Source organism: Panthera pardus, unplaced genomic scaffold (assembly GCF_024362965.1).
Source record: "Panthera pardus isolate Hobbes unplaced genomic scaffold, ASM2436296v1 HiC_scaffold_10, whole genome shotgun sequence".
NCBI lineage: Eukaryota > Metazoa > Chordata > Mammalia > Carnivora > Felidae > Panthera > Panthera pardus.
Window position 1 is genome coordinate 38,069,095 of NW_026526655.1, and position 26,386 is coordinate 38,095,480.

At 42.3% G+C, this 26,386-nt stretch overlaps 1 protein-coding gene and 1 non-coding gene across 11 annotated transcripts in view; one reads left to right on the top strand and one right to left on the bottom strand.

The window, feature by feature from the left end:
• The window catches only part of ANKRD44 (ankyrin repeat domain 44), a 324,230-nt gene that overhangs the window by 16,600 nt on the left and 281,244 nt on the right, over positions 1 to 26,386 (top strand). The gene's annotated exons all lie outside the window — the stretch shown is intronic.
• TRNAK-CUU (transfer RNA lysine (anticodon CUU)) lies at positions 15,315 to 15,387 on the bottom strand. The gene has a single exon. It is a non-coding gene; the product is annotated as a tRNA-Lys (tRNA).

Below are 26,386 nucleotides of genomic sequence, written 5' to 3' on the forward strand. Positions count from 1 at the left end.
CTAAAGACCTCCAGTGTTTTCTGAACAATATCATAAAAATCTGGAAGAGACAGGAGGTGAACAGAATGGTAAAATTCCCATTTTTCAGAGGGAAAAACAGATCAGTGGTTATTATTTGGTTTGCCCGGCTGTTAGTGGGGGTAGAGATCTTGTTTTTCTCTGCTCAGTCTGAGATGCATTTCATTTGCCTATCCTCTTCTTAAACAGCACTTGTAAAATCACATGTCATTTCTATAGTTATATTTAGGATGTAGCCTGAAACACTGCATAAACACCCTGTGATAGAATACTGAAGTCTGCTGCCTAGGTAATTATTATGTGGGTCTAGTATCATATCATTTCCATTATCTAGATGAGAATGTATCACACACTTCAAAGTTGGTCTAGAAGAGAGAGCCCATTGTGTACAGGGCCAAAAGGGTTTTGCTTCATGGTTGCCCTCTGGGTGAAAAACTTTTTGATATGCAGAAGGCCATGGAACTTCGTTCTTGTTTGAAAACACTTGTAGCTGGTAGTTGTGTTGAAACACTAGGGTTTTCCCACACTCTCACCCCCAAAGTACCTCTACGATGTACTCTGTTTTCTTATTTAGAATTTTATGAGAAGTATGTGAAATTGCCGTCTGAAGGGAATGTTTGTCACAGAATTGCCTAATCTTTAGATGTGTCTAAATGCAGATGTATCTAAAGAGCACTTTCATTTTCCTTCTTACATGGAAGGAGGCAAGTTTCTCCGTTGAGCCTCTCACTTCTGGTTTTAATCCGTTTTTAGCTCCTTGATTAATGTGTGGCTTGGGAAGGCTGGAGCTAAGCCATTTATTTGCTGTTCACTTCTGGGGGAAAATGTTTGCACCCCTACTTTTTAGTATGCAAGGCTGTGGTTCACTCGAGTTTAGGTTAGCAAGGACTATTGAATGAATGAATGATCTAGTGCCAGTTTCTGCTGCTGTGTTTCCTTCTTCCCTGCCTTCACTCTCAGTTCCTTACTGTTTACCTTCTTTCCTCATCCTGCAAAGTTTACCACAAAGACAGGAAGGATAGAACATGATTAATTTTTTGTTATGTAAATAGCCTGAACGTAAGGATTGAAGGTAGCAAATATTGCCGAGTTTTTAGTGGATTTTTTTCTTAGTACCTTGTTAAATGTATACAATCAAGAATTATGTGGCTGAGCAGTACCTGGGTGGTTCAGTTGGTTAAGTGTCTGACTCTTGATTTCGGCTAAGGTCATGATCTCACTGTTTGTGGGTTCAAGTCCCACATCGGGCTCCACGCTGACAGCACGAAGCCTGCTTGGGATTCTCTCTCTCCCTCTCTCTCTCTGGCCCTACCACACTTGCACTTTCTTTCTCAAAATAAATAAATAAACTTAAAAAAAAATGAAAGAATTGTATGACTAATAGTTCAGTGTGTCATGACATGAACAGACCTGAAATAGCTCCCTCCCTCTCCAGTCAAGAAAATAGAAAGAAATGTTTGCTTATTATTTTATCTTATTTTTTTGTAATTGCAAGAGGTTAGACTGGCTTTAACTGGGACAGTCACTTACATAGGAAGTGACTTTTTTTTTTAAGTTTATTTATTTTGAAAGAGAGAGAGAGAGACAGGCAGAGAGAGAGGGAGAGAGAAAATCACAAGCAGGCTCTGCATTGTCAGCATGGAGTGCAATGCAGGGCTCAAACTCACAAACTGCGATATCATGAGCTTAGCTGAAGTCAAGAGTCAGATGCTTAACCTACAGAGCCACCCAGGAGCTCCAGGAAGTGACTGTTAATGTGGGTTCTTCGTTTAAGTCTCTAGTTTAGTTGAGCCCAAGGGAAGCAGAATATGCTTCCCACCACTGATCCTGGGTAGACAGAAGGGAGGGCCACCCCAGGCCATCTACTGATGCTTATGAGCACCTCTGCAATGTTTTTACCCCCAACTTCCACTCCCAAAAGGTTTTTGCAAACAATGTATCCCCTTGCACATTTTTTAGGTTGACATCTGAAGTTTTCCATCATAAAGTTAGAAAGGTACAAAGGATATGTATCACTCCTGGCATAACGTAAATATTGACTTTTAAAATGAAAAGGTGATATCACTGTTTGGATTGTATTGAATGGAATTTAAACGCTGTTGTGATTTGATGTGCCCCATCATCACTTACAAAACACACGAGCAAGCTCTTCCTTAATAGTTGGAAATTTTACATTGTTCCCTTTTCTCCTTGAATTCAATACTTCCATTCCACTTCCTCACACAGAATTTTATCCAAATATAGTACATTTAAAAAGCCCCAATTATCCTTTGGTACTTTGCAATAAAAATATGATCCTAAGGTGCTAAGAGTTATATAAATTCCTGGATTGAGTTTCTCTTTGTAATAATTATTATACTACTATTTATCAAAACATAAATATATCACAAAGATTGATAAATTATTAGTAAAACATGCACAAGTTAAACATTCTTATTTGAGGTGTGTTTCTTAATTGTTTGATGAGGCTTTGTTTCCTGGTTTAAATTAGTTCATGATAGCATACCCTAACTTATTGCTGGAATGCTGTTAAAGGAAGTTAATGGAAGGAAAGGAGGTGTGAATTAAAGGAAGTTCTCCTGACTCAAGTATCTTGAACGTGCCCTTTCTCTACCAGACATTTTTACACCGTAGGGACAATTCCCTTGGTCCGAATCAGAACGGGTGAGAAGTAAGTCTACTTTTTGAGGGAAGATCGTGAAGAGGAAAATGGGAAACAACAGCAGAGTGATGCCTCAGCCACAAACACATGACTTTTAGCAATGTGGACATATGGAAGTAGAGGTCTGGAATGTGATACCCACAAAATAACCCATGCCTGCAAACCTCTCGCAAAGTCTTCATGGGCTCCAGGGGTCCAAGGCCGCCTGGGTAAAGCTCACTACTCTAGAGAGGCAACCTTGGATGGGCTGATGTCATCACAGCTGGTGGCCTGCATTCCCCTGCCCCTGTAGCCCCATCAGTTGGCCAAATATGGGTCACTGGGTCACCTCAAGTGTGAATGACAGACACACTAGTCAAGTGTCATAGGCAATACAGATTGCTTTTGAAGGCTGTGCTTGCATTTTTGAAAAACTAGACTAATATGTGTTAAAACTTTAACTTTTGAAGGTAAGGTGGAGGGATATGTAGAGGTCTTTATAAACATGTTGTAAATTAACTAGCCTTTAATTAACTAATTCATTAACATTTCTTTCATGATCTCTGTGTTTCTTTTTTTTTATGCTTATTTTTATTTTTATTTTTATTTATTTATTTATTTATTTTTTTATTTTTGGGACAGAGAGAGACAGAGCATGAACGGGGGAGGGGCAGAGAGAGAGGGAGACACAGAATCGGAAACAGGCTCCAGGCTCCGAGCCATCAGCCCAGAGCCTGACGCGGGGCTCAAACTCACGGACCGCGAGATCGTGACCTGGCTGAAGTCGGACGCTTAACCGACTGCACCACCCAGGCGCCCCATTATGCTTATTTTTGAGAGAGAGAGAGAGACAGGGAGAGAGAGAGACAGAGCACGAGTTGGGGAGGGGCAGAGTGAGAGGGAGACACAGAATCCGAAGGAGGCTCCAGGCTCTGAGCTGTCAGCACAGAGCCTGACACAGGACTTGAACCCATGAACCACGAGATCATGACCTGAGCCGAAGTCGGATGCTTAACTGACTGAGCCACCCAGGAGCCCCATCATGATCTCTGTGTTTCTGCAGGACAATTATAGTATGTCAATACTTGATGATAAGTTGGTTTTGTGTGTTTGAATATTTGGGCAGCTTATCTCTGCAACATTTGAAGCTTTATTTGGTGTTCATGAAGACTTCCTCTTGGGCGTGTTGAATCAGGTCTCTACGTGCCCTCCTTATGTTTCACTCTGTGCAACTGATTGAGTAATAGTAGGATGTCAGTAATGGTGTTCCTCGTTAGATTTTAAAATTTAATTAGAATTTGATGTATTGGAAAGCTAATTTCTTCTTTTTTAAAAAAATTTTTAATGTTTATTGTTTTTATTTTTGAGAGAGAGACAGAGCATGAGCAGGGGAGGGACAGAAAGAGAGAGGGAAACAGAATCTGAAGCAGGGTCTAGGCTCCGAGCTGTCAGCACAGAGCCTGACACAGGGCTCCAAAACTCACAGACCGTGAGATTATGACCTGAGCCGAAGTCGGATGCTTAACCTACTGAGCCACCCAGGCGCCTCAGAAAGCTAATTTCTTATATTTGAAGACCCAGATCCTGCTTTATATCTGATCTTTGACAAACCAATTGCTTGCAGGAGTACATCTGACAGCAACTTTGGTTTGTTTAATTCCTGAATTGGCTAACACGTCCCCTGATTTTGTAAATTGAGAATTTATATTCTACTGGGCAGTTACTTTACAAAAAACGAGGTGAACTATTTGGATATAAAATTCAGAGTGATGTACGTTTGCACGTGTATGTTGAATGGATCTGTCTGGCTTTTCCGTGCAGTGCCACAGTGCTTCACCAGCGTTGAAAATGGTTCTTCGAAGAGAATGCTGGGATCTGATGACTAGCATTGCTGGTTCCTCTCTTGCTCAGCTCCAGACCAAACAGAAACATGCATCCTCTGCCAAGTATTCTGTGACGTCACAAGGCAGGCCCTACAGCACCGTGGCTTTTTCTTACACTTTTCCTTTTTGGGCTGCGGGAGATTTAACCTCTTTCTTGACTCTTCTGCCCCCTTTTTTCAGTTAAGGGGTAGCTATTAGAGTATATAGGGCATCCAGTAGTATAAAATCCTTTTTAAAAAAATAGATTTTATTTTTAGAGCAGTTTTAGGTTCACAGCAAAATTGAGCAGAAGGTGCAGAGTTCCCTTATACTCACTGCCCCACCTCACCCCTTCCATCCCCCACTATTTACACCCAGTGCCAGAGGGGTGCGTTTGTTACATCCACGCACCTGCGCTGACACATCATTATTATCCAAAGTCCATAGTATACGTTAGGGTTCCCTCTTGGTCTCGTACATTCTGTGGGTTTTGACAAATATTTAATGACATATATCCGCCATTATCGTATCATACAGAGTAATTCCACTGCCCTGAAAATCCTTTGTGTTCTGCCTGTTCACCCTCTGTCCCCCCTAGCTCCTGGCAGCCACTGATCTTTCCATTGTCTCCATAGTTCTGCTTTTTCCACAATGTCATGTAGTTGGATAGATTCTTTTTAAAAAGGATATAATAGGATAAGAAAATTTGGGAACTTCAATGAATCTCAGAGAGTTTCTATTATGTGGCCTTTTCATGCTTATCAAAATTTGGTATTTTCCAACAGTTTGAATGGAAACCAACTTGTTCAGCTTCACAAACAAAAAAGTACTTTGCATTGTTTAAAGTCAGCTTAGATATCTCTGGGAGAAGCAAAGAGAAGCATTAAAAAAAAATTCAAGGTGGAGGAAGTAGAAGGACATTTTTTTCTGTCCTTAGAAATTCCTTAAAGAATTCTTTAAGTCAACTTTGGTTGCCATTTTGATAGCATTTTGGGAGATCCTGGATTAAATAAAAAGGGATTGCTTTCAAATTGAGAGAACTGGTATTAAATAGAAACAGGCTCAGGTGGAAGGTGGAACTGGAATCTATTGAGGCAAAGATGTTTAGAAAGGATAATGTGCTTTAATGGTGCCATTGGGGAACTCTTGTGGAGCAGCAAATGTAGACCAGGTGCAGTGGTCAAATGGAAGTGTTCTCTCCCTTGTGCAGAACAGGTCAGCTTACCATTTTACTTTGTAAATTAAGGGGGTAGTACTCTCAGACTCTCCCAGAGCTAGCTGTGGATCAGGCTTTTCATGTGGGAGATGGAATGGTTGAATTGCTTGCACTGGTACTCAGTGATGAAGCTGGCAGAGGGTTCCCAGAAGTGACTACACTGAAATCTCTTCTTTTTATCAGAATCTGATACTATGTCATTTTATTGACTGAAAACATTTTTTTAACGTTTATTTAATTTTGAGAGACAGAGAGGAGCAGAACACGAGCAGGGGAGGCTCAGCGAGAGAGAGGGAGACACAGCATCCGAAGCAGGTTCCAGGCTCTGAGCTGTCAGCACAGAGCCCGACTCGGGGCTTGAATCCAGGAACCAAACCATGAGATAGTGACCAGAGCTGAGCCGGCGCTTAACTGACTGAGCCACTAAGGCGCCCCATCATTTTATTGATTTTTTAAAAGCTCTGTACAGGTTCTCTATCAGCCATACATGGGTTTTTGTGTTTTCTCTTCTTTTTGTTTTTCTATAATCCATTTAACCAGGGTTTATTTTGCAGGAACTTGTGAAGGGGGCATGCCCGAGACTCACAAACAGTCCAAGTCTTTAGGGCTGTGACACTAGGCTGTTAATAGCGTAAGAGACTCTTGGTGGTGGAAGTAAGTCATAAAGCCACAGAAGGGTGTAGGTTCTTGTGAAAGTAAAAATCTACTTAGCATGTTTATGAGAGAGGAGCGGGAGTCATTGCTCCATTAGAGCCAAGCAAGCATTAAAGCTCCAACATCCAGCTAGAATATTTCCCATAGTTTAGCAAATCACTTTAACCCATGGCTTCCCACACTTTGCACCATTTTCTCCAGTTGCTCTATCACAGGCAGGCCTGCTGTGTATGGATCATGACCCAGAAGAGGAACAGGTTGGAGCTCCATGCCACAGGTAGCATTTTATGGCATTGGACCTGCTCCATTGACTAACTCTTAGCCTCCATGGTCCCAGCCACATTCTCACAGGAGGAGGGTTTGTGGAACTTGTTGGTGGACATTTTGCAATGTGACTCACCAGGGGCCATAGGCCTTATGTAACTCAAACTCTAACTTTTCATCACTTCCTGCAGAATGTGTTGTAGAAGGATTGAGGGATTTGGCTAGAGGCTGGTGGGTGATACTCAAACTCACTCAGGATGTGAAGTTCCTGGGTGGGCTTTGAGATGCACATTTCTTGGAGTGCCACAAAACTGAAATTTCACCACTTCTGTCTTATGAAAAAGGCCCTGCTTCACTAGCAGAAAATAGATTTCTATTGTGGGTGTTGCTGGTCTTCATATCTTAAAATTTAACAACTTAAAATTGTGTAAGGAATCATTTCTAGGATTTCATTTAAATACACATGTGGTTTTTGACCACATGTTGCCTTAATTTCTTGTGAGATCTTGTGGTGGTAGGTTGCTAAGGTTGTAGAGAAATTAATGGGAAAGTTACAAAATACAAAAGAGTAAATGCCATATATCATTTTATGATGATGATGATGATATTATTATTATTTTTATTATTTTGAGAATTAAGAAAAGGACTCCATTGTTCAGTTTTCGTGGTAAGGCAATTCGGACCTGGTCGTAGGATATGGATATTCTGGGGGAATGATAGTTGGAAACCTCTAGACCAAATTGCAGGGAAAGCTCAGAGAAATCCTGATAGCCTGCCAGAGGCCCAAGGGACTTTCATTCATTCTCTTCATGCAGTTCTTTGATGTTGTTTGTAAATGCATTTCACTAAAGTGAGTTGGATCTCTTAATGTCTGTCCATGTTTGGAGGTACTTTGGGAGTTGATCTTATATGAAATGAACATGTTACACATTTGTTCATGTGAGGTTACTTTATTTTCTCCAGAGAAATGTAGATATTTTAATATTATAAATTATATGAAAGCATCTTAGCTTTAGTTTGCCTGTACCCCTCAATCCAGCAAGGAGACAACATCCTGGACATTTTTTTGGAGATAACTGTCTTGCAGTCAATTCATTTTCTTCCTCTTGGCGAAATGGGAGTTACTTTGCTTAATTAAAACCGGAAAACCATTGTCAGCCCTTGTATAAGGCACCAACCCCTAGGTAAATCACATCAAATTTCTTTTGAGGCTGGTAATTTTCAAAGCCAGCAATAGGATGTAAAGTAAGTCTTTTGCTGAATCTAGCAGCAGATGTGTTTGGAAAGTGAGGAAATGATGTTGCTAACTTGCTAACTGTATTTTGAGGGATAATGTGATGGGGTGTAGTTTGACTGGTATTTCCTCTTTTAAAGAAATGCAGGCAAACTTTTTCCTTGGAATTTAAAATGTATATATTACTCTAAAAGCCTTCTGGGAATTTGAAACTGCTACTTGCTTGCTTATAACTTTCCCTCATCTTGTTCCCAGCAGTGGAAGGAAAGTTTAAATCTTGTTTCAATCTGTGGTAAACTTTCTACAGCATGGGACTTGTTGGTCAGTGTTAATTCTCAATCAGTGTTCTGTCTAAAACCATATAAAATGATTCTGATACAATTGTAGACACTAAAACGTCTACCATGTTTTCCAGTGGAATGTTTTTACTTGGAGGCATTGGAGAAAGGCTGAAGGAGCATGGGGAGGGACAGTTACTGCTAGTGTGTGTGTGTGTGTGTGCGTGCGTGCGTGTGTGTGTGTGTGTGTGTGTGTGTGTGTGTATTTTGAATGCTAAACTGAGCTCAGTCATATATGAAGATTGGATAAAGGTAGTTCAGTTCAGAGAGTTCCAGGCGGGGATGTTGGAGGGGTTTTGATGGAGCACGATGAATCCTGAGTGTGTGGGGCAGATCCAAGGACCACCCCGGGAAGACGAAAGGCATGACGTTGGGAATTTTAGCAGGTTTGCAGGAGAGGGATTGAGCCCAGCTTTTTACTTTCCTTTTACATCCAGGGAGAGTTTTCCTTTTACATCTGGGGAGAATGAAGATGAAACAGTTGGAGTGGAATGAGCAGTAATTAAAATAGATGGTGGGTAAAATGGTGGAAGTGGGTAAGTTCTCTGAGCAAGAGGAGAAGCCAGATGGATGATCAGTGAGAGAAGCCCCTACTTTTCTATGCAGAGAACACACTAGGGCCTCTGCTTTTATGAATTAAAAACATAGCAGCTTTCAGATGATTACTTGGCAAGTTAACTAGTGGTGCTCTATATCTGTTTTATATCTGAATTATTTTTATAATTCTCTTGGTAGGTTTTTTTTTTTTTTTTTTTAAGAGAGGGAAACATCATTGGAATACTTCTATGGAAGAGTATCTTTTGTGTAAGTTTCTAAGTGTCACTCAGATTCCCCCTCACCCAGGTTCATTTCTCCCACGTGGAGACTGGTGGGAGAGTTTGGCGACCCCTGTCTCAGAACTTGGTTACCCTTCTCTGACACAGCCCAGGTGACACCAAACTATACTGTTTAAATTTCCTTACAGTAAGACCTAATCAATTTAAAAAGCCCATTATGATGAATTCCCTTAGGAACAAACAGAATGGCATACAATTCATTTTTCCACTCAATAAATATTTATTGAGTCCTGTATATTTCATGTCATCTCTGGGCAGAGCCCCTAGATATAATCTGTATTGAAATTTCAGTATTAATCTTTGTGTTTCCATGTAAAGCAATTCAAGTAAGAACTAATAGTGAAACAATGACTAGCATGATGTGCCTTTTTAATTATAGTAAATATTTAATGTTTCCCTACAAAAGAAATGTGTTCTTAACGGAAACTCAACTATTGAAAGCCCAACAAATTAAGTACTTGGATGACAATACTTGTCAAGAAAATATATATTTTAATAATTGGTAACAATTTCTCAAAAAAAGCTTAAAGTACCAATGAAGTCATTGGGATCCCTATTACCAAAGTGGATATTTAAAATTACATTTCTCTCTTGCAGCTGTGTTTACAGCAATAAAGGGGCAGTAAGGGTCGGGGGAAGGTAAAGCTTGGCAACTGTACCAGTCTTATGTAGGCCAGGGCAATGTCTGAAAAGGGAGGGGTGTGGATCTTGGTATGGAGAGATTTCCAATATTGTGCTATTCCAAAAAGTAGCTCAGTGATAACAAGATTGTATTTACTTAACTCCAGCACCAAATGTGGTGGGTTTTATGGAAGGGAAAACACCGTTAATGACTGTCTTTCCCACTTGGCCGCATCTATCTGTGGACAATATGCTGTATCCCCAATTCATTGAAAGGAAAGGAATGTTATTCCTGGAAGTATTTTTATGAGCCTGGAGAGCCCATGTTGTGAACAGAACCAGGGCTTAGGAATTAATGTAGAGAAGATTCTAGTAGTCAAAGACTTTTTCAATAAGGAAAAACATAATCTTAGCTGGAGAGGTTTAGGAAGATAGTAGCAAGATAGAACAATGGAAGCAGAAAGGATAAATATGTTGGGAATGGATTGGTAACATGCAACTGTTAATTGTAAGTTAACCTATTAATTAGTGGTTGACTAACATGGGTAGCTGTGTTTATCAAGCGATAGTGATACTCCTTGGCAGCTCTTAACTTTTTCAGCAGTCCAGGCAATGAAAGAACAGTTCCTGGCCCACTGAAATGTCATCGGTGTGGCCTGTCAGGACCGTGAACATGGCACAGCAGTGGCTGAAGGCTTCCTCACTCTGTCTCTGCCTCTGCATAATCTGCCCCATCCGACCTTAAACCGTGGAGTCAGCTCAAAATCTCTCCATTTCTCTGTTGAGTTTGTGGTTCAGGCACAGGTAACTGAAAACAGATGTGCTGAGTGCAAATGGCTAGCGTTCCTGTTGAGTTCTTGGTGATGGGGGATGGGGAGCGAACTGTGCCTTTTGCAAACCTTTGTGCTTTTGTTGTGTGTGCAGTTTTCCCATCTCAGCGGTCTCCGTCCACATTCTAGCCAGATGCTTTCCTTTTTGTTTCTTGGAGGCACTGCTGCTGAGGTGGAGGGGAGCCTAGCCCCCTTATTCTTCACACTAATCTTTTTTTTCCCTGTTGCCGGTTTCCTGTCTGTAAACTGCACATAGCCTCCTGGGACCCAGGGTGATTTTTTCCAACCTAGCAATCGCCTCTTATGATTCTTCTGTTAAACACTCATTAAGCTGTTCAACAGCCCTAGGGACAGAGTGAATTGGCAGACCTGTCACATGCCCGGGGTTAAAAGAGAGGGCAGTGATTGGACACCAAGGAAGAGAAATAAGATCGTTTAGAGACAGAAGTATAGCATAAACCCTAAGTCCTAGGGAGGACCAAATTCTTAGGGTGGTGATTGCTGAAGTGATGGCAACAAACCTCATGGCACCATGAGAGGGGACCAGGGGAGATGCTGGGGAGGAGGCAGTGTTCCCGGGGTTCACAGTCCAGCTGCGGCAAGGTGGGAGCATGTGGAAGCAGAGAAGCCACAGTGCAGGACAGCCCGTGTACAGGGCGGGCCTGTCACTCTCATGGCAGTCGGGATATGGGGGTGAGGAGAGTGTCCAGGGAGGGATGTTTCCTGAAGAGCAGCTTTGTGGAGGATATGTGATTTGAGCTGTTGTTGTTGTTGTTGTTTTTTAAATTTTCTCAGTGTTTATTTTTAAGAGAGAGAGAGAGACAGAATCTGAAGCAGGTGCCAGGCTCTTAGCTGTCAGCATGGAGCCCGATGCGGGGCTTGAACCCACAAACCATGGGATCGTGGCCTCAGCCGAAGTCAGACGCTTAACTGACTGAGCCACCCAGGTGTCCCCACCTGGTTTTTAAATGCCTCATGGTAGAAGATTGACAAACTGGGAAGAAAGAGGGTGGGGGCATTTGGGGTGGAGCTCAGCAATGCAAGAGAGAAGAGGTGGGGGTCTCTGTGCAGGATTTCCAGGACTGGTTTGACTGGAGCAGAGGGTTTGCACAGGAGCTGCGGGAGGTGGATTGGAGAGAATGGACTGCGGTGTGCAGGCCCCTGGAAGACGTCTAGGAGGTGTGGATTCTGAGCAGAGCCACGGAAGACTTGATCAGGTGTGTGGGTTGTGCAAAGTTGTGTTTTAGGACAAATAATCTAACCATGATATACAGTAGAGAAGCAATGACTTATTTACTGCCTAGACTGTGCGATACGGTTTCTCAGCCATCTTCCAGTTAGAAATGCATTTTCATTGTGTACAGGCAGGGCCCCTGGCATTGTATTAGGAAGTGACCCTCACAGTCTTGTTAGTTAGGAGAGGGAAATGCTTTATCACCTTCTCTTAAATCCACAGAAGCAATATTTTATCAGTCTTTGAAATGTGGTCTGAATGATGGATATGCAATCGTCTCTTAAATACAGCACTGCTAAGCTCAGCCCTGCAATCATGTGGTTATGAAATATTACCCAGCCTGAAACCAGAAGAAAAAACCCTCGAGCAGCCTGACCTGCTCACAGCATACCATATGAGAACCTAACCTTTGAAGGGACATGGAAAAATTGGAGACTGCATGAAATGCAAATGAGAATTCCATGTGGAGACATTCTCCTCTCCGAGTTTTTGGTATTTTCTTCTCTTGAATGTTTGCTCCAGACCACACCACCTGTTTCTGCTCCAAATGTTTCCAAGGCCAAAGGTCTCTGCTCAGAGATTTGAGACACTTGCTTGCTGCTGACCCGCATTTCATCCCTGAGGGAAAGGAAAAGGATGAAGAGAAGATGGGCAGAAGGGACTTTTAGTCTTTTTGGTTAATAAAAGTTAGGGCCACAAAGCAGTGCCTTGATTGGAAATCTTCATCCAGAAACGTCTGGTCTCCTGGCAATGTACCTGGAAGTTGGAGGGGCCATGGGAAAAAGGTATGACACGTTGGTGTTAGTCGTGCTCCAGCTTAGCAGAAGAAATTCGCATTGCCCATGATAATGCACAAAGTAGTTTGGTCCTGCCTTACCTGCATTATCTTTGCCAGGTCAGCGTAAGGCTGATCCAAAAGAAGCCTGAAGTCTGATTTTGACTGGTTACCACTGGGTAACCCTGCTGAATGTGGCTGGCCAAACTACAGTTTTATTCATTGCAGAAGCCAGGTCTTCTTCAGACTGTGGATCTGGGGTTTTCATCATGGCAAGACCATAAATCAACAGAGGGAAGGAGCAATGTGGAGCCAGTGAATTTTCCTTAGGGTCCTGCAGACGGAGGAGTAGCCATTCATCTGTCTCTGACCTGGGACCTCGTATCCCTTGTGACATATTCTGACTTCCCCTTTGGTTCACCAATCTCATTTCACACTCATGAAAAGTGAAAGTCTTCTCTGTTTTCATTTCAGTCTCTTTTTCCACGGATATGTAGTGGCCATTACACGTTGGCTTATAGTTATAGACTCTTTATTCTTTTTTTTTTTTTATATATATATGTTTATTTTTGAGAGAGAGAGCAAGAGCACATGAGCAGGGGAGGGACAGAGAGAGAGAGGGAGACACAGAATCCGAAGCAGGCTCCAGAGAGAGAGAGGGAGACACAGAATCCGAAGCAGGCTCCACGCTCTGAGCTGTCGGCACAGAGCCTGATGTGGGGCTCGAACTCACGAACCGTGAGATAGTGACCTGGGGCGAAGTTGGACGCTTAACCGACTGAACCACCCAGGCGCCCCATATAGACTCTTTATTCTTAAGTGATATGACAAATCACTGATTTAAAGCATACATGGAACTTACCTGTGTTATTGGGGGCCCCTCCATTGCTTACTGTGATTGCCCCACTCCCAGGTCACCCTCAGCTGCTCTCATCTTCCCACCCCTCCTACCCCGCCTTTCCAAAAGGCTCTGGAGATATTCTAGGTGGTGTGGTCCCCAGGTCAGCGGAAACAGCACCACTGCAAATTGTTTGAAATGTAAATTTTAGGGCTCCACCCAGAATCTAGGGCTTTTGAAACTCTGGGGGCAGGCCCAGCCTTCGGTGTTTTAACAAGCCTCTTAGGTGATTGTGACGCAGACAACATTCTAGGTGTGTGTGTTTTTTTAAAGCTTATTTTTAATGTTTATTCTTGAGAGAGAGAGAGAGAGAGAAAGAGAGAGAGAGAGAGAGAGAGAGAGAGAGAGAGAGAGTGAGCTGAGCGGGAGAGGGTCAGAGAGAGAGGGAGACACAGAATCTGAAGTGGGCTCCAGGCTCTGAGCTATCAGCACAGAGCCCAATGTCGGGCTCAAACTCACGAGCAGTGAGATCAGACCTGACCTGAGCCAAAGTTGGACGCTTAACCAACTGAGCCACCCAGGCACCCCTACATTCTAGGTGTTTAAAAAACAGTTAACAACCAATGGCTTATGAAGAGCCTTGATCTTTCCCTTTTCAGTGATAAAAATAAGTTTTGTGTCTACCTGGATGTACATCCAAGTTGTAGAATAAAAACAGAATCTGATGCATTTCATTTTCATTCTATTCATTGTTGACAATTTCTGTATTAGAATGGGGAAGCTTAGCACTTGGCAATTTAACAGCTAGTTAAACACCACTTAACCCCTTAGCACTAGCCAATTGCTTTTCCTCCAAGCCTGTTTCCATCCCCACCTTCCCACCAATACCCTCCTGATTTGTGCAGTCACTCACTATTAGGCTAATTTGCTGCTCTGGAGACAGTGTTAAGGTGGCTCTCTGATTAGGTGGGAATTGATTAAGCAGAAGCTGCTTTATTCTGTTGCTAGGTCAGTGGAAGCAACGAGAAAGGTCTCCTTCCAAGCCGCCTTCCATTTTGCTATTGCCTCAATTAGGTTGCTTTTCTGTGATTCGTGGCTTATTAGCATTGGTGACTCCTGCATGCCCATTTTCCTCCTAGAGCCTTTCCAGCCGTATGTGAATAATACAGTAATAATATTAGGAGTCCCTAATAATGATAGTTTCTTGTTGTTGTCCTGAATGCTGGTGACAGGTAAAAAGCAAGATGAAAATGCAGCTTTTGGATAGAAATCATACTTGTTGAAACTCCTTGGGCCTTTTCCCATACTCACCTCCTCTCCCTTCCTTTGGACCAGGTCCTGAGTATTATTAGCTGGATGGTTAAGCCCTGTCCTTTGGGCTGTGCGGCCTGAGTTTGAAACCTTGAGTTAAGTTACTTGACTTCTCTAGGCATCAGTATTTTCTGTTGAAAGACCTGGGCAGGAAGGGTATTTACTCCAGAGGGAGTAGCGTGGTGTTTTGATGGAGATAATATATGCAAAGGGCTTCTGCAGTAATGCTCCCCAGAGATGAGGCTCCCTCTCTTACTGTTTCTCAGACCCTCACTCCAGTAAACCCTCTTCTAGACACCCCTTGTAGGCTAGTGTCTCCCTTTCTTGAATTCTCTAGGGTGAGAATAGGCACTTAGTTGGTTTCTTTTCATGGCACTTGACAATTATGCTCCTGATGTTATACTTAAAATTTTGCCCTTCCCTTTTAGACCGTGAGCACCCCAGGCTAGGTGATGGCTTGGTGCACCCTCTCTCCTCTGTAGCTGTGGCTACCAAGCCTGGGTGAGCATCACATTCACCTGGGGAGCTTTGGAAAAAATCCAGATTCCTGGGTTCTAGCCTCAGAGAACATTTTGGTGAGTTGGAATTTAGGAACATAGATTTTTAAAAAACGCAGTATATTTAGATTTTAAGTAATCTCTTTGCCCAATGTGGGGCTTGAACTCACAACCCTGAGATCAAGAGTCACATGCTCTACTGACTGAGCCAATCAGGCTCTCCGTAAGAACCTAGATTTTTTAATGATTGCCACAGATGTTTCTGTGGCAGGTGGGCCTCAGACCCCAGTTTTAGAACCAATTCTGTGAGGCAGTAGTTTCCAACTCTGTCACATTCAACATCCCCTTGTATATGTTTTGCAACATCCTCTTTACTTCCTGAAATGAAACTCATAGATAATAGACCTCACTTACACGCAATATTTTAAAAAAAATCACAAGACTCCAACTATATATAAAGAAGGAAAAAATGAAAATAATTTATAGCTTATATTTTAATATGTATACAGCTACATTAGAAGACATAATGAAATAATCAGATAAATTAGGTTTAAGAAATATTCAACTGGGTATTATCAATAATTTTATGTATAAAGCCTTAGAAATAAGGGCTAAATAAATCTTTTTATGTTTATCACTAAGAATAAGACAACTATAAATGTAGACCAATATAGGTTTGTTACAGAGGTGACTCAATAATCATGAGTGACATTCCTGAAACTATCATCATTTTTGGAGATGACAAAAAATTCTTGGTAAAGTTCTGAATAGAATAAATACATCCTCTCTTGATTTATAGGGTAATCAAATTCCTGACAAATTTAGTGTATTTAGAACTGGACAACATTTTCTATGAAATGCATAGTTAAGATCTAGACTCAATTATATAAACTTTGTTTCTTCACCTTTATGAAAGTTGTATGGGACATGATCAAGAGGGACCTTCTAGAGCATTGGAGGAGTCTAGCTTTCCTACTCTCCCCTCCCCAGATTTCAACAGAGCCCTGCAACCACTGTAACAATCAAAAGCTCCTCACCCAGTTCCAAAGCCCCGAGCAGCAGTGCCACCATGTAGAATCACAGCTACAGCGATAGAAGAACCTAAACTATAATCAGTGCACAGGACTCCTGTGACCTCCAGCAGGTTGCCCACAGGACATTGTGTTCTGTACGTATTTAGTGAATATGAATGAGTCACCAGACTTTGAATACCTGAAATAAATGGCATGTATGCAAAACAACAACAACAAACCCAGCAAAAGCAAAAAAAAAAAAAAACAACAAAATTTATGGGTGTAAAGTTTCTTTTTTCTAAACCAGAATTGGCCTCTGCTCTTAGTCACATTATAGAAACCCTGGGGTACTTAAAAAAGCTCTGTTGCATGTTTGGTTCTCTGGAAGCAGATTCTGACGTGGAATTTGGGGTGTGAGATGCTCACTGGGGAGCAACATCTAAGAAGGGAAGGAAGCACGACTGGGTAGAGGAAGAGGTTGTAAAGGTCTCAGCCAACCTGGTAGGAAGCCCTGCGGTGACTATTTGCAGTCTCGGTGCCCTGCTTTGTGCCAGAATTGCAGGCCTCTGTCACCAGACGGGGATCGTCACATGCAGAAAGGCAGGAAGGGGTGGCCTGGGGAAAGCTGCTCTTGTCAGCTGAGGCAGACCCTGAGGGAGCTGGTAGCCGGAGGTGGTGCACTGCCTGCACCCCCAGCGGCTTTGGGTGGCAGTCCGCAGACAAAGAGGGATGTGGGCGGCTCACCTCCGGGCTACTACAGGGTTTGTGTACATCCTCACTCGTGCCTCACAGTAACCCTAGGAGATAGGCGCCGTTATCATTCCCACTTCATAGATGAGGAAACAGGCTTGGGGAATTTTCACTGACTTTCCTGGTGTAAGTACCTAACTGGTGTCTCAGTGAGGACTGGATTCCGGGCCTTCCAAATGCCAGCTTCCCTCAGTGGGTTCACATGGGGTTGACAGTTTTCCCTCCCTCCCTCCCCTTTCCTGTGGCTGGTGTGAAGTGCTGTGGTCCTTGCTGGAGTAGGACACCTGAACTGCTAAGCCTGTCTCATTCTTTTTTTTTTTTTTTTTGTGGTTGGATGAATAGCTTACAGGTTGATTGGCACAGTGAGGTAGAAATATCTGAGTTCTTTTAAATTCCCAGATTTTATCGCTTGATCAGCTTAAGGAATTAATTAAAAAAAAATCCTTGACATGCCTGATTGCTGCTCGTTTTGTGATAAGATTTTCCTTCCGGGTTGTTTCTGGCATAGACAAGGACATTTAGGGGCTTTTGAAAAAGAGTGCCTTGGGCCTTCAAGATATCACTTCCCAGGCCCCAGCAAACTGGAGTTAGCGGGTGAACCTCTCTCTGCCTGGCAGGTGCCTTAGGAATTTGAGGTGTACTCCAGGAAGCCCGGGCCCTCCAGGCACACAGGCCTGGTTCCCCGCCCCACTCCCTCTTCCTCTCTCTTGCCAGGCAGCTTTAGCCCTGGGCTGTCAGTGACCCATTGGAAAGGCTTTCAAATAATTTCCAGGTCTCCCAGGGAGAACTACTGTCTTTAATCAAAGGCAAGCCATTTCTGCTACTGTGTGTTGGAATAACTGGCTTTTTAACAAATCAAATGAAGATGACTGCTAGGTTTGAGGTTGGTCATAGGCAAGTCCAGTAGATCGTAAGCATTATTAACTCCAACACATGAAATAAACACAACAGGAGCACAGCTGTTAGTAGGATAGTTTAATGTTTTTGAGGCTAGAATTCTTTTAAAATAATTTAATTTTTAAAAATCACAAAAGATAGGGGTGCCTGGTGGCTCACTCGGTTAAGTGTCCAACTTCAGCTTAGGTCGTGATCTCACTGGTTGGTGAATTCAAGCCCTGTGTCAGGCTCTTTGCTGCCAGCTTGGAGCCTGGAGCCTGCTTTGGATTCTGTGTCTTCCTCTCTCTCTGCCGCTCCCCCACTCACACTCTGTCTCTCTCAAAAATAAATAAAGATTTTTAAAAAATTAAAAGAAATTTACAAAAGATATACCCACTGTAACAATGAAATCTCCTGTCCCCTCCATTGCTGTCATACCGTTAAAGACATCGGTATCAACGGTTGTAGGCATTTCCTTCCTTACCTTTCCCTGTGCTTATTCAAATATGTACCAATATATTCACCCACATATTTTTCCCCTTCTTTTTCAATAAAAATATTCTAAACATTTCATAAACGTCTTTATCCACAAAACAGTATATTATGGACACCCCTTCCCCAGGTCAGTACATAGTTTCATAATATTTCATTGGGTCGATGTGTCGTGATTTATTCAACCGTTTTCTCTATTAATGGGCATTCAGGTTGTTTTCAGTTTTCATTATTAAAAACAATGCTGCAACGAACACCATTGGTTTTTTAAATTTTTTAAATTTTCAGTTTTTTATAATTTTTTAAAGTTTATTTTATGTATTTATTTAGAAAGAGAGAGTGCACACACAGCAGGGGTGGAAAGAGAGGGAGAGAGAGAGAATCCCAAGCAGGTTCTGCTCCGGCAGTGTGGAGCCTGATGCAGGGCTCAAACTCACGAACGATGAAATCATGACCTGAACTGGGATCAAGAGTTGGACGCTTAACCGACTGAGCCACCCAGGCGTCCCTGAACATCATCAGTTTTAATAGTGCTTCTGCGGGCACTGTGAAGCTGGGAATAGGGAGATGAACAAGACAGAGACGCTCCCTGCTTTCTAGAGGTTTGTAGTAGGGGGAAGCTGTGTATAAACAGGTAAAGCAATGCATAAAATAAGAAATAGCAGTTAGAAGTAAGGGCCCCGAGAAAAATAAAGATGCTTTATTAGAAGAAGGGTGTCTTTCAGGAGGTAGGTTGAAGCCGAGACCATGGGATCGAAGACACAGCTCTTTGGACACCTGCAGTAAGAGTGCTCCAGGTAAGGGAGGTTATTTTCTTGTGCTCCGGTCACTTATCAATGCAGTTTGCCAGACAACCTTATGCAGCCGTTGTAGCGGTTCACACTCCACCCAGCAGTATATCACAGGCCAGTTTCCCTACACCTTCCTCAGCTTTAGGTGCTTTTAGTTTTTCAAGATTTTGCCAATCCTACACATGAAAAATGTACATTTCCCTAAGTGCTAAAAGTTAGACAGCTTTTTCTGTGTTCATTGACCTTTCCACCTTTCTCTTCCTTCGATTGCTTATTCATTGACTTCTTCATTGCTTATTCAGTGACTTTGCCATTAAAAGAAATTGGGTTATCTAGCCTCTTCTGACCAGTGTGTAGATGCTCTTGGTTTACCAGAGCCTCGTGTGTCCTGAGTTATTTCCTCTTCATCTTACTGCTTCTGAGACTTCTTTTCCTTCAACATCAGAGAGATTCAGTCCTTGTTAATCCCTAGGGATTATGAACCTAAGGCTTTTCAGAGACCTAAAAACATGTCTGCAAATCAAGAAAAAATCAGTTTTTATTGGCTTCTTGAAATCTAAAAGAAAACTGTAAAATGAAGGTGGTATATATTTAAACAAATGCCTATAAAACATATAACATGTCAACCAGCCACAACTCAACTCAATATATAGTTATTCGTAACTCAAATAAAAGTAATGTATACTGGGTGTGGGAGGTGGGTATATTTTTACATTTTTAATATGGTGTGGGATAGGATTTCTAAATGAAAAAATGGTCTGTGTCTTCAGAGATTTAAGCCACCCTCATATCTCCCAGAATTCTTAAAAAGACAGCATTCTTTCTTGTATTTATCTCTCAGGTTCCTTGATTTCTCCTTTTCTTGTTCTGTCTTTAGTTTCTCTGTGTTATTACCTCCTGGTCACTTGGAAGTCTTCACTCGGGTTCTGCGCCCTCCCACCCTGCCACTGGACTGACCTAGCTCAGTCTCTGATGGCCCCATGATCTAGTCCTCACCTTAGTTTGGAATTCTTTTGGGCTGTTGACCTTGCTGATTACTCCCTTTTGGAAGCTCTTTGGCTTTCTTGATTTTTTTTTTTAATGTTTATTTATTTTGAGAGAGAGTGAGAGAGCGAGCGAGTGCACGCAAGCAGGGAGAGGGGCAGAGAAAGAGGGAGAGAGAGAATACAAACAGGCTCTGTGCCACCAGCCGTACTTGGGGCTTGATCTCACTAACCGTGAGATCATGGTCTGAGCCAAAATCAAGAGTCACCGCTTAACTGACTGAGCCATCTAAGTGCATCTACTTCCTTGATTTTGCCCATTTTCTCGTAGTTTTCCTTGTACTTTTCTGATCCTTTCTCCTCAGTCCTTCACCAACTCAATGTTGGTTCCTTACAGATCCTTACCTGACTCTTCTTCCTTGGCTAATTTCAGCAATTCCTTTGTCTTCAACTACCCTATTTGCTGCACACTGCTTCTAATCCTTTGTAGAGAAAAAAGAATATAAATTTTCAAAAGAATCTGCACATCCCTCCCACCACCACAAACTAAACAAAGCAAACCTTAAAAGATATTGCCTTAACCCAAGAGAGTACTTGAAAACTGTGATTTGCAGTTCATTACTAGGTTGTGAATGTAAGGGGCTGTGATTGCGTTTCTAGGAAATAAAATAGAACAGAAAATATAATTTTATATCATGTGTAGTAAGATATTATTTTGTGAATTTTTGTTAACAATGTGTATTTGTGTGTGTCAGGACTGGTCTCATAACTGAGCCTTGTAAAAAAAAAAAAAATTAGGAATTTCAAGATGGCGACCACAGAGACCTTCACCGTAAGTGGGGCCATTCTGAGCATGGGACCCAGTGCAGCTGCACACCCATGAAGCCATGGTGTTTATGAACTAGGTTCAAAGGTAAATTATTTTCTTACTGTGGGTCACAGGCAAATATAAGTTTGAAAGCCACTGGTTCTAATGTGTGCCAAGATTTGTGCAAAAGGGTCTCCATGGGGGCGCCCGGGTGGCTCAGTCGGTTAAGTGTCCAACTTCGGCTCAGGTCATGATCTCACAGTCCGTGAGTTCAAGCCCCGCGTCGGGCTCTGTGCTGACAGCTCAGAGCCTGGAGCCTGTTTCAGATTCTGTGTCTCCCTCTCTCTCTGCCCCTCCCCTGTTCATGCTCTGTCTCTCTCTGTCTCAAAAATAAATAAACGTTAATTAAAAAAAAAAAATTAAAAATAAAAAAGGGTCTCTATGGACTCCAAGTGTGGAGTAGTTGGTTCCAGCTGTTTGTGTTCAGGCACTCCTCTCATCTGCTCACCTCCACCTTGCAGCTTTCTTTGTTCCTGCCTCCGTGGGCCCAGTTTCTGCTGTGTTGGTGCCCAGCTGATTATGTCTGGCTCCCGGATCTCAGCTTGGTCATCTTTAGTTGTCTGTCCCCCTGCATTGTGTATGAAGTCTGGGGAAACACCCTTCCCGTGGGCCCCTGGGGGAATGGCTTGGACACTGCCTACAACAAAATACTAAGGTTTCTCTTACTTCCAACCCAGATGTCTCTTCTCAGTGTTAGTCTATTTGTTACTTCTTAGAAATTATACCTGGATGTCCCTTATGTCCTTCTGACTCATTTTCCACCTCACCTTTCCATCTACCTCCAGACCTGCTCTGACTTTTTTATTCATGGCTTTGGTTAGTGTCACTACTGTTTACTCAGTTGGCCAAGCTTAAAACTGTAGAGGTCATTCTTTATTCTTCTATTCTTCCTTGTTTTCCACCTCCTCATATCCATCAGCTGCCAAGTCTTGTCGGCTTGGCCTCCTACATAAATGCTTTGAGTCTGTTTTCTCTTCTCCAAGTCTGACAGAGAGTCTGACTCCTGGGCAGGGCATACAAGGCCCTTCACCTTGGTCCTCACCTGCATTCCATCCTCAGCTCTTACTCTACCCCAACAACCCCTGCTCTAGCCACAGATCTGTTCCCCTAAGTTCTTGGGCTTCTCAGCTGTGAGCAACAGCACACCCTTCATTCCCCGGTACATTTGAAAATGTGTGGGGCATTACATTAGTTATCATGATGATTGGAGGTTGCTACCAGCAATTAGTGGGTGAGGTCAGAGATGGCAAATACCCTGCAGTGTGTGAGGCAGTCTCTGAAATGGGAAATTGTCCCACCCAGAACTGCGGGAGGCCACCCTGTTGAGAAACAGAATGGTGCTGTTTCATGCTTCAGCCCTTTGTACCTGCCATTCCCTTGGCCTGAGATGCTCCTCTTCGACCTCTGCCTGCAGAACTCCTGCATAGTTTTTGAGTTCCAGTTGAATCATGCCACCTACTTTCTGAAGCCTCCTGTGCCCCTTTTCACACCGAAGTTAATCAGTCCCCACACTTTGTTCCAGGGTGCTTGGACCTCCAGTGGAGCACTTCTTTGAGTGTGTCTTTCCTTGCAGAAGGGCTGGTCTTCTAACACTTTGTACTCTCTGCAGCTAGCATGATGCCAGCAGGTAGTGGGTGTGCAATTAGGTAAAGAGAGTGGAACGGCTGAGGTAAATGAAACCATAGCTTTGCAGCCACACAGTTCTTGGATTGGGCTTTACTTGTTACACTTGAATTCTGTCTTCTCCTTCCTCCCCCACTTCTCCTTTTTTTCCCCCCTTTCTCAATTGCAGCCTTTCTAACTCTGGCATGCGCTTCTTCATTACTACAGATTGGCTATCTTCCATAGTTACAGTCATCTGTGGTTCCTCGAGGCATCTAAGAATTGAAATAGATCTTGGCCATCTTTGCTCTGGAGGTGTGATGGCAGGAGTCACAGCTCCTGTTTCCAAGGCAACAGCCTTCTGGTTATGAGTAGAGTGCTTTTCTTAGTGGATCTGCATTAGCAGAGAGGAATTTTAGGGCTTGTATCTCCGTATGCAAACTCTCCCTGCTTTATTGCTCATCAAAGGCAAGTTTACATGGAGAATTGAGCAGGGCAAGATATTACTCTGCTCTGGCAATTCTGAAACTTTTTATTGAAGCATACTATACATGTAGGATAGAGCACATATAATAAGTATGCATCTCTGTGAACACACCCATGTAAATAGTACCCAGATCAAGAAACAGCACCCCACATTTAGTGGTTTTTCGTGGAAATGTTGAATATTTTTTCTAATGTGCATTTCTTATTTTAATTAAGAATCGCATTTCTTTCCCAAACCGATCTTAATCTAAGGTCTGCCATATAGCTGCTTCTCCTCATGCATTTTCCCATTTTTAAATTTTTAATTAAAAAAAAAATTTTTTTTTTAAATTTAAGATCATAGTACCTTGTGTGTAAGTTGGTGCAAGTGGGATTTTGGAGTCAGATCATTCCAAAGTGAATCCCGTCTGTCATCCATGCTGTGCAACAACGTATTGCTTTTACCCTTCGGGGTCTCAATTTCCTCACCTGTAAAATGGAGATAATATATTTCTTTTACAGGCTTAAATTGAGGAATAAATGAGATAATGAATGTGAGAAATACCAGCATTTCTGTGCTTGGTTCACAGAAAGTCAATGCATGATAGTGTCTTCTCTTTTCTTACCCAAGGTTGAAAATTGTCAGAGCCTTCCTGGATAACTGTTATCACTCCATGATCTAGTTGCCTCCTCCTTCCCCTGACCCGATTTATCTCCAATGCTTGTCTCTCCAGGTCTGTCTTCCTGAACCATTATTGCTATATTTACTATTCCTTTCTCAAAAAGACAAATAGATTTTCAAGGCATGTATGTTAAAACCTGGGGTAGGAGGACTTCAGAGGTGGTCTCCAGAGCCTCTGGCTTATCACCTATAACTGCCACCTGGAGAACTGTGTTACTTCAGGGAATGAGTGTTGACCACACTGTAACACATGTAGAGAAGTGTTTGAGAGACATACATAGCTTTCTCCAGCCCAGTCTCTTGTCTCTTTGGTGAGCCTTAGGGTTTCTTTCCACTGCACTCAACCAGTGGCAATGTCCTCTCATTGATCAGCAGTTTGGGCATTTCAGACACACTTTGCCCTTTGGCCATGGAGAAGGTAATGCCTTGGGCCATAGAGAAGGAGACAGTTGGCAGCCCTAAGCCCCTCTTTTCCTGTCATAATCTGCTGGGTTTCTGAGCCTTATTCCAACTTGAGATAAATGACACCTGGAGGTCCTGTACCATTTTGGCTTTGAGGATTCGAGGGGCTCTACTTTTAACTCTGGGACTCTGTGTGAAGTCAAGTCTAATTCTGCCTTTGTGTTCCATGTTGGAAAATGGGGCTTTGGTTTTTTGTTCCTAAGTTATAATTTCTACCTTGTACCTAATCTGTTGACTCTTTCTCAGTTCCTCCCCTGGTGACTTTACTATAGCTCCTCTAGAATGGCTTCCTCCCTTGGAACCCCAGTGTTGAGAATAGGGTTTGCACTCCCTACAAACTTCTCCATACTCCTGGTGTTTTGTTTTAGGCATCCCTACTCTAGCCCTAGACCAGCTGCTTACTTAGACAGCCACCAGTTATCCGGGGCCATAATTTCAACTACCCTGCCTAATGGAACGATTGTCTGTTAGCCACTGGAGATGCCACACTGAGATAGTGTGAGTTCCTTTAGTACCTCATGTTTGGATCTTAGCTGTCTGACCTATTACCTATCCAGAACTAGGTGGAGAATCAGGAAGAAGTCTGAAAAACAGAGCTTGTAATCAGCCAGTCTTAGATGTCACAAGATCTAAGGATGACATTCTTTACTCCTAGGAGAAGACCTCAGACCCTCAGAGTTTTATACTCATATCTTAGACAAACTGCCGTGGTTCTCTGGCTTTTAAGCGCACAGTAAATTAGAAATAGCCAATTATAGGTGTTAATAATAGGGAGAAATGACAATGCAACAGAAAGAGAAGGGTAGGAAAAATGACAAAAGTACGAAAGAGCTGAAAAATTATGTAAAATATTCTGGAGTGATTTAGTATTTTAAAGCATACTAAGAACATCTTTGAAATACAGGCTATACATAGTAGTACCCTTTGCTATTGGCAAAATATGCTAATACAGCCCTTATAATCTTCTCAAGAAGGTAAGAAATGATACTACTATACATTTTAAGAAAATCTCCACCTGAAATGGCTAAAATAAGAAGCATTCCCACATTTATGAGGGCTAAATCTGTATTCTTTCCTCCATCTAATATTTATTGAGCACCTATTATGTCCCAGGTACTATTCTAGGTGCTGAAGCTGTATTACAAAGCAAAATGCAAAATCCCTGCCCTCTCAAAGACTGATCTAGAAGACTAGGCTATCCAGAGCAAGTAATTCTCCATGACCTGAGAGGGTCAAAGTTTTTTTTTTTTCTTTTTACTATTTTTAATAGATTATATGTAGGCAGTTTTTCTATGTTGTGAATAGATTAAATGAAAGAGATTATTTCTCGGACTTTCAAAATTGGCTCTATGAATGTCACATACCACGCTGAAAATCTCTTTGCAGGGGCTCCTGGGTGGCTCAGTTGGTTAAGCGTGCCAACTTCGACTCAGGTCATGAACTCACAGTTTGTGAGTTCCAGCCCCGTGTTGGGCTCTGTGCTGACAGCTCAGAGCCTGGAGCCTACTTCAGATTCTGTGTCTCATTCTCTCTCTGCCCCTCCCCCACTTGTGCAAAAATAAATAAATGGAAAAAAAATTTAAAAAAAAAGAAAATTTCTTTGCAGCTTGATTACCCTAGTTATTTCATTTTTCATCACAACAGGAAGTAGGAGGTGTGGCTTGTTTTTCTGCAGGTGGGGAAATGGTAGAATGGAGAAGTGTAGACTTGCCTGAGGTTGTACAGAGGTTAGTAGCACACTTCATTTCCTGTAGTGGAAGATTTCCCACTCCCAAGTTCAAGTCCCAGGCTTGGAGCCATCATTCAGTTTGCATAAAGAGAAAGTCCACATTTTAAATATGAAAGATGAAAAAAATGGAGTGATTTGTTTGTGTAATCAGTCCTAAAATGAATTCTTCACCCATGGCCTCTGGGTCAGGTAGCAGACTTGAGACTTCCTTGTATTTTAGTGGCTTAACTGTCTCTCTTAAAGATATAATTTCAACTGTAATTTTCTCCCCCCCCCCCGCCTTCTCTCCAGCATGCTTATAGAATGCTCTTAGCTGTTATCTGAGGCTTTCTAAATTATCAAAATGAAACAGCTACTGCAGCTTTTATTTTGGTCCCTAATCAGAAAAGACTGAAAATAGTGGTGTTTGGTGGAGAATTCTTTATTTTTTTTTAGGGTTATTTATTTATTTGACAGAGAGAGAGAGAGAGAGAGAGAGAGAGAGAGAAAGAGAGGGAATATTCC